Source organism: Gekko japonicus, unplaced genomic scaffold (assembly GCF_001447785.1).
Source record: "Gekko japonicus isolate JY-2015 unplaced genomic scaffold, Gekko_japonicus_V1.1 scaffold1395, whole genome shotgun sequence".
NCBI classification, from domain to species: domain Eukaryota; kingdom Metazoa; phylum Chordata; class Lepidosauria; order Squamata; family Gekkonidae; genus Gekko; species Gekko japonicus.
In genome coordinates, this window is record NW_015161440.1 from 41,202 (window position 1) to 48,716 (window position 7,515).

The following is a 7,515-nucleotide window of genomic DNA, read 5'->3' on the forward strand; positions in this document are numbered from 1 at the left end:
AGAGCAAACTGATTTATGCAGGAGCCAAATCGCTCGCTCACAATTTGAATGCCCGTAGCTCACAAAGTAGAATTTTTGCTCTCAAGACAACACAGCATAGAGGGAGCATTGCTCCACATTGGTTTTCTTTCCTTTGGCATGTCCCTTAGAGTGGCTACGGTAGACAAACATTGCTTCAAACACCTCTACGCTGAGTTAGTGTGAGCCAGCTCACAGTTTTCTAGCCTCCAGCTCACACCTTTTTGTCTCGGCTCCGGCAGGAGGGCTCCAGAGCAATGTTCCCTCTAAGCTGTGGAGTCTTGTGTGCAAAAATTCTACTTTGTGAGCAACTGGCATTAAAGCTGTGAGCCAGCAATTTGGCTACTGCATAAATTAGTTTGATCTGGAGCCGTCCTTCCTGAGCTAAGACAAAAATCTGTGAGCTGGAGGCTAAAAAACACTGCTCCAGAGCAAACTAGTTTATGCAGCAGCCAAATCGCTCGCTCACCACTTGAATGCCCCTAGCTCACAAAGTAGAACTCTTCTTTATTGCAGGAGAGGCAAAAAAAAAAAGAAAAAGAAAAAGTAGAACTCTTGCTCACAAGAGAACACAGCTTAGAGGGAGCCCTGGCCCCCACAACAGTTCAAGCTTCAGGGTCCCAAAATGTAGGCCCTCCACTACCATTGAAAGCTCTGGGCCCCCAGAGAGGGCCCCACCTGAAAATCCAGAAAGCTGCCCTTTTCCTCAACAGCCGGACTTGCTGTGCTGGCAGCTTTCCCGGGAGGCAGGAGTCCAGGTCCTCCTGGGGATGTCCCAGAAGGACGCGAAGCGCTCCTTCACAAGCGGCCCCTCTGCTTGGCGGTCCTGTGTTCGGATCTGCCGCCTTCCACCAGCCTCTGACCACACCCTGTTTTGCGCAGCAACTGAACTCGGCTGGGCTAAGTTTAGCAGGCCTCAGTTGCGCACGGAAAGAGGAAGGCGGCTGGCTGGCTTGCCCGCCCCCTGCAAGCCAGCCTCCAAAACCCCCCTTAGCCACCCCCCGGGGAAAGAGACTCTCCTCCCCAGCCCGCGCGTCTTTCTCGCCCCTCCCCACCCAAGTTGCAACAAGAAAGAGGTTGAGCAATGGATGCAAAGGGGGAAGGGGAGGGGAGACTCCTGGACCCCCACCCCCCCCTGTCCCGATCCTCCTCTTCCTCCACCCCCCACCAGCTCCTTCCCAGGAGACTTTTGAGCACCTGGACGGTTTGCAAGGAAGCCCCAAAGGCCGCCCCCACGTGGACCTCGCGTTCTGCCTCTGGGGCCTCGGAGCCCAGGAAAGGCGAGACTGCCCTCTGGTGGTCACCTGCAGACGCTGCAGGGGGAAATCCAGGCGGGCGGCCCTGGTGGTCTCCAACAGCAGAATGAAAGTCGGGGGCAGTGTTACCTCTAAGCTGAGTAAGTGTGAGCTAGCTCACAGGTTTTTAGTCTCTGGCTCACACATTTCTGTCTTAGCTCAGGAAGGAGGGCTCCAGAGCAAACTGATTTATGCAGTAGCCCAATCGCTCGCTCACAACTTTAATGCCAGTAGCTCACAAACCAGACTTTTTGCTCACAAGACTCCACAGCTTAGAGGGAACATTGGTCGGGGGCACCTGTGAACACCCACCATGTCTTAGTCCAGGAAGAGGAAGAAGAGGAGGAGGAGATTGGATTTATGCCCCGCCCTTCACTACCCAAAGGAGTCTCAGAGCAGCTTACAAACTCCTCTCCCTTCCCCTCCCCATAAGGGACACTCCCTGAGGTAGGCGGGGCTGAGAGAGCTCTTTTGAGAACTGCCCTTGAGAGAACAGCTCCGACAGAACTGTGGCTTGCCCAAGGTCACCCAGCAGCTGCATGTGGAGGAGTGGGGAATCAAACCCGGTTCTCCCCGATTAGAGTCCATATACTTAACCACTACACCAAACTGGCTTTGGAGTGTGCACACAATTCTTCAGCGCCAATGAAATGGAATGTGCCAGTCCACACAGAGTTCAAGCAGTAAAATTAGTTTTACCCATTTGTAAACTTTGATATATTTATTGCTCCCCCCCCCATAATTAAATCCAAATGTATTGTGACCTATAAACTTAGCTTGTTATTTCTATTTCCATGTATCTGAAGAAGTGTGCTAGCTCATTCCTTGAATAAACTTTTGTGGGTCTTCGAGGTGCCCCTGGAGTCAAAATCTGTTCTGCTGTTTCAGACCAACAGGGCTGGATCTATCTTCAGTAAATAATGAAGATTTAGAACAGATTCAAGGACCAGACAGGAATAATAAGCTTTGTTTATACGGTTACCATTTGTTTGGAGTTCAGTTCCAGGGGGAAAACACAGATGAGGAAATGAATATGTCAGATCTGGAAACGGATGGGCAGATGTCTCCTTAATTAATTATCTTACAAGCCCTTTGTAAGAGAACGGCTACTTTTAGGTCACCAGCTGGATGTCCTGGAAGGTTAAAATGTGCCCCCGCTGGTTTTTGAATGTTGTGGTGGGGAACACTTTAACCTTTAGGGTTAGCAGGGGGTCTGTAAGCAAGAAAAGGTGAGTGCCCCCCCCCCCAATGCCTTGACCCAATACTCCCTCTACACTGTGGAGTCTTGTGAGAAAAAATCCTGCTTTGTGGGCTCCGGCCCGTGCATTAAAGTTTTGAGCGAGCAAATTGGCTGCTGCATAAATTAATTTGCTTTGGAGCCCTCCTTCCTAGGTGAGCCGGAGGCTAAAAAAGTGTGAGCCAGCTCACACTCACTCAGCTTAGAGGGAGCAGTTCTTAAGATGCGTAGGGGATGCCAGGCTCCAAGTGGGGCCTGGGGATCGCCTGGAATTACAGCTCATCTCCAGACAAAGGCTCCCTCTAAGGTGTGGAGTCTCGTGAGCAGAAATTCTACTTGGTGAGCTCCTGGCATTAAAGTGGTGAGCGAGCGATGTGGCTTCTGCGTAAATCAGTTTGCTCTGGAGCACTCCTCCCTGAGCTAAGACAGAAGTGTGTGAGCCGGAGGCTTAAAAAACTGTGAGCTGGACTCTGGTACCAGGGCCTGCAACAAACCCACATGCCGACTTTGCTCTCCTACAAGATCCTAGCAGCACCACCAGTGGACCCAGCAACATCACCCGTGCCATCTCAGGTTCCTACTCCTGCTCATCCTCTAATGTGATTTACGCCATCACGTGTCAGCAATGCCCTTCCACCCTCCACGCTGGACAAACAGGCCAGTCCCTTCGACAAAGAATCAATGGCCGTAAGTCTGACATTAGGAACCACGGCGTTCAAAAACTAGTAGGGAAACGTTTTAACCTTCAAGGACATTCGGTTGCTGACCTAAAAATAGCAGTTCTCTCACAAGGCGTTTTCAAAGGGAGATTAGAAGAGAGACTGCAGAATTGCAACTGATAACGATGCTCAAGACAATGCATCCGCCTGGACTGAATCAAGACCTAGGTTTCCTGTCTTATTACCAACGCTGATCTCTCTACACCTACTACCTCTCTGCATATCACACCTAATCCAATCACACCTGCTATTGTCTTTTGGCGCCTGAAATCACCCCACTTTCCAATATACAGGACAGATGGACTCACATTCTAGCTGTATCTGGAGAAGTGAGCTCATACCCTGCCAAAAAAATTTTGTTAGTCTTTAAGATGCTGCTGGACTCTACAGACAGATTCTGCTGCTACAGATAGACTAACACAGCTACCCATCTTGGAACTTTTGTAGTTTACAGCGTTTTCTTAAGTGCCAGTTTTCAGACCTGCAGAATACCAAGGCAGAATTGATTTCCTCTCTTTAAAATCCCTCCACTAGAATCACAGGCTAGGACAGTGATACTTGATGTCCTCAGGACTTAATTTTTGACACAGCACAGGGAGATTAATCCACCAGCACTGATCTAATGATATTTTTCCCCTTCCCTCCCTGATGAGGGCAAACATCAATTATTGGCTTTAATATCTTCACGGTGAGCAGATTAACCTTGGGACAAGCTTCCTGCCAAACTCGCTCTGCATTTTATGGCTCGTTCGCCATGGCAACTGGGAGGGGGGAGAAGGAGAGTGTAAAACCAAAATGCTTTCGCTTTGCAAGCCTTTGATGTAGAGGGGGGGCCCTTATCTATCTGTCTGGCTTTTGTCTTTCATGTTGGGGGGGTGTAGTGAGAAAATTCTGATTCATAGTTGGTTTGGGTTTAAAATGAAAACCGTAGCATTTATATATTTAACGTCACTTTCCGTGTCCGTATTAGCAAGCGGCTTGCACTTTTGTCAACCATACTGGATTAAATATCCACGAGCCTTTGCTGAGCCTTTGTTTCAAACAGACCTGCATGCACGTGGGACCAAAGCAATAACCTGCATTTGGCAGAAAAAGACCCATTTGGACCAGTGTTTCCTCTAAGCTGAGTTAGTGTGAGCTGGCTTTAACCTCTGGCTCACACAGTTTTGTCTCCGCTCAGGAAGGAGGGCTCCAAAGTAAACTAATGTATGCAGTGGCCAAATTGCTGGCTCACAACTTTAATGGCTGTAGCTCACAAAGTAGAATTTTTGCTCACAAGATTCCACAGCTTAGAGGGAGCATTGGTTTGGACCCAGGGGTCATCAATTAGCAAAGCAATGATTCCCAGAGACACTAAGGTTCATACCCCCATTGACACATCAGAGGTAACACCAAGCTCTGTGATATATCTCTTGTGCGAAAAGAACATCCGGACAAGAACAGAGAGTTGCCACGCAAATTGTTATTTAGCATGTTCTGTAAACAAAACGTTTCTCTGTAGAATAGCTGAACGATCAAAATCTCGACTGATGTCAAACTGATGTAATTAAGAAGTGTAATAACAAGTGTAAAGAGAGTTTAAAAATAAATAAGGCATGGTTTCCTGTCCTGAAAAACACAAAAGGCTCTACATCTGACAATAGCACTACAGATAAGATTAGAATTTCAACAGCCAATCCACATGCAAAAGAACCTCCTCAGGAAACAGGAAACCTCCTCAGGAAACAATCCATATACAAAAGAACCTCCTCAGGAAAGCTCCTCCATTAGCATGCTTCACAGCCTGGGGAACTCCTACAAGATAATGACTCAGCCCTACCCCACCTTCCTGAGTAGATATAAATCACCTGCCTACCAGTTTTCTTCTCACTTCAACACAGAGAGTACTCCATCCTTCTGTGTTATACCACTGAGGATGCCAGTCACAGCTGCTGGCGAAAAGTCAGGTTCTACAAAGCCAAGACCACGGCCACACAACCCAGAAAATCTACAACAGCTAACAAGTGTAATAATTTTCAGGCAACTCTTTAATTGTTCTTGCCTGGCATCTTTGCTCACTCCTGAAGTCTTAGAGAGAAAAGCTGTCTCTTTGACTCTAAGAGTGGTCCAGAGGCCTCTGTATGTGAGTGAGTGGGAGGGGAGAATTTCTGCTGCCTATCTTATCTTAAGTATTTTGCCTGTTTGTCCTTAGAGAAGAAGTATTTGCATTGTACTGTGCATTCAGCTCCAGCGCTTGGCTGACTAAACGCCTAGCAAACCTAACCTTGATACTAACCCTAAATAACGAAGTGTTTTCTTTATTTTAGAAGAGGCTTTGTATCTGAGTTAGTGAGGCTGGCTCACTTTTTTCCACCACCTTTCAGTAAGGGGGCCAACTCCTTAGGACATGAAACCAGGGCAGGGTGGGTTGACACGCATATATGTATTAGACACATGTCAGAAGAAGAAAAAAAATCCCACGACAGGGGGATAGCACACTAAAGGGCTGGTGGTGAAGAGCCGTGACTTTTGGCGGGTGAAACTCCTGAGGGTGATTGGTTCTGAACCTTTTAGGGCCCTGCTTGAACCTTTTATATCTATTGATTTCGCGCCTTTACCTTCAATTCTAACACAGCCAATGTACCGGCTGGATCCTATCAATGTCTCAATAAATTTATCCTTCCTAGAAGTGAATGGTGTTGAAAAGAACTGATTTCTCCCAGAGTCTGATACTTTCAGGCTCCTCTAGAGAGGAAAGATTTGATATGTTCTCCTTGCGTGTCTTTCCACATTTATACACACAGTTGTGGCCACAATATTCCCCCATATTCTATATAAAATATAGTTTCACACGGATGAGTACAGAGAATTTATCATTGTCTTCTCAAACTGTGTTACCTACCTGATATTTTCTTTTTCTTTTGGTAAACGTGTGTTTCCTTTGAAGTACCTCTATTTCACCAAGTTGATTCTTCTTCTTCTTTTTTAAACTGTAGAAGTCATACTAATATCATGATTACCACGCATCAAAGTTTTTCAGGCATCCCATTCCATTGATAAGGGGACATCAACAATCAGACCTATCCTCAAAGCTAGTTTGGTGTAGTGGTTTAGGAGCGCGGACTCTAATCTGGGAGAACCAGGTTTGATTCCCCACTCCTCCACATGCAGCTGCTGGTGTGATCTGGGGTCAGTCACAAGCAGTGTTCCCTCCAAGCTGAGTTACTGTGAGCGAGCTCACAGTTCTTTAGCCTCCGGCTCACACATTTTTGTTGAGTCTGGGGAAACCCAAAAAAAGAGGGGAGAAAACCTAAACCAACAAAGCACAAACCTCCAAAGGAAGTTTAGAAAACTTATTGAGGGCCAAAAGTTAAAAACATAAGTGTACAAAAGAGTGTTCATTACAAAGACATATATAAACCTGAACTGGAAGGTACATATTAGTTCCAGTATATACAACTACTTCTGACACAAGGCCAGATATATTTGTGGCCCCAAATAGAAACTTTTTGGTGTGTCATTCAATTCCATATTGGAACATTCCAATTTTGGCCCCATTTTATTTATTGTTAGTTGCCTTACATCTGTTACAGGGACTCTGTTGCTTGTTGTATTTCGCACTATTTGACCTCTGCACTATTTGGCTCTTGTGAGCCAAAACGCGTCAGGTCATATGCTGTCTTTTTTGTGTGCGTATTCGTAACTTTGAACATTTTATGAGGCTTTAGTTGGGCCCCTACTAGGTTTTTATATGTCTTTGTACTAGAAGAAGAAGAAATTGGATTTATACCCCGCCCTTCACTACCCGAAGGTGTCTCAGAGTGGCTTACAATCTCCTTTCCCTTCCCCTCCCCACAACAGACACCCTGTGAGGTAGGTGGGGCTGAGAGAGCTCTGACAGAAACTGCTCTTTTTCAAGAACAGCTCTTATCAGAACTACGACTTGCCCAAGGTCATCCAGCAGATACAAGTCACATCAGCAGGTGCAAGTGGAGGAGTGGGGAATCAAACCCGGTTCTCCCAGATTAGAGTCCGCACACTTAACCACTACGCCAAACTGGCTCTAAGAACCACACCAAACTGGCTCTACGAATTACACCAAACTGGCTTTACGAACTAAGCCCTGAGGCAACCTTCCCTGCCCTCCCTCTCATGATCTGCCCAAGTTCACAGAATCCGCATTGCTGTCCGATGGCCATCTAGCCTCTGCTTGAAAGCCTCCAAAGAAGGCGATCCCGCCACCTCCTCCCGAGGAACCCCGTCCCAC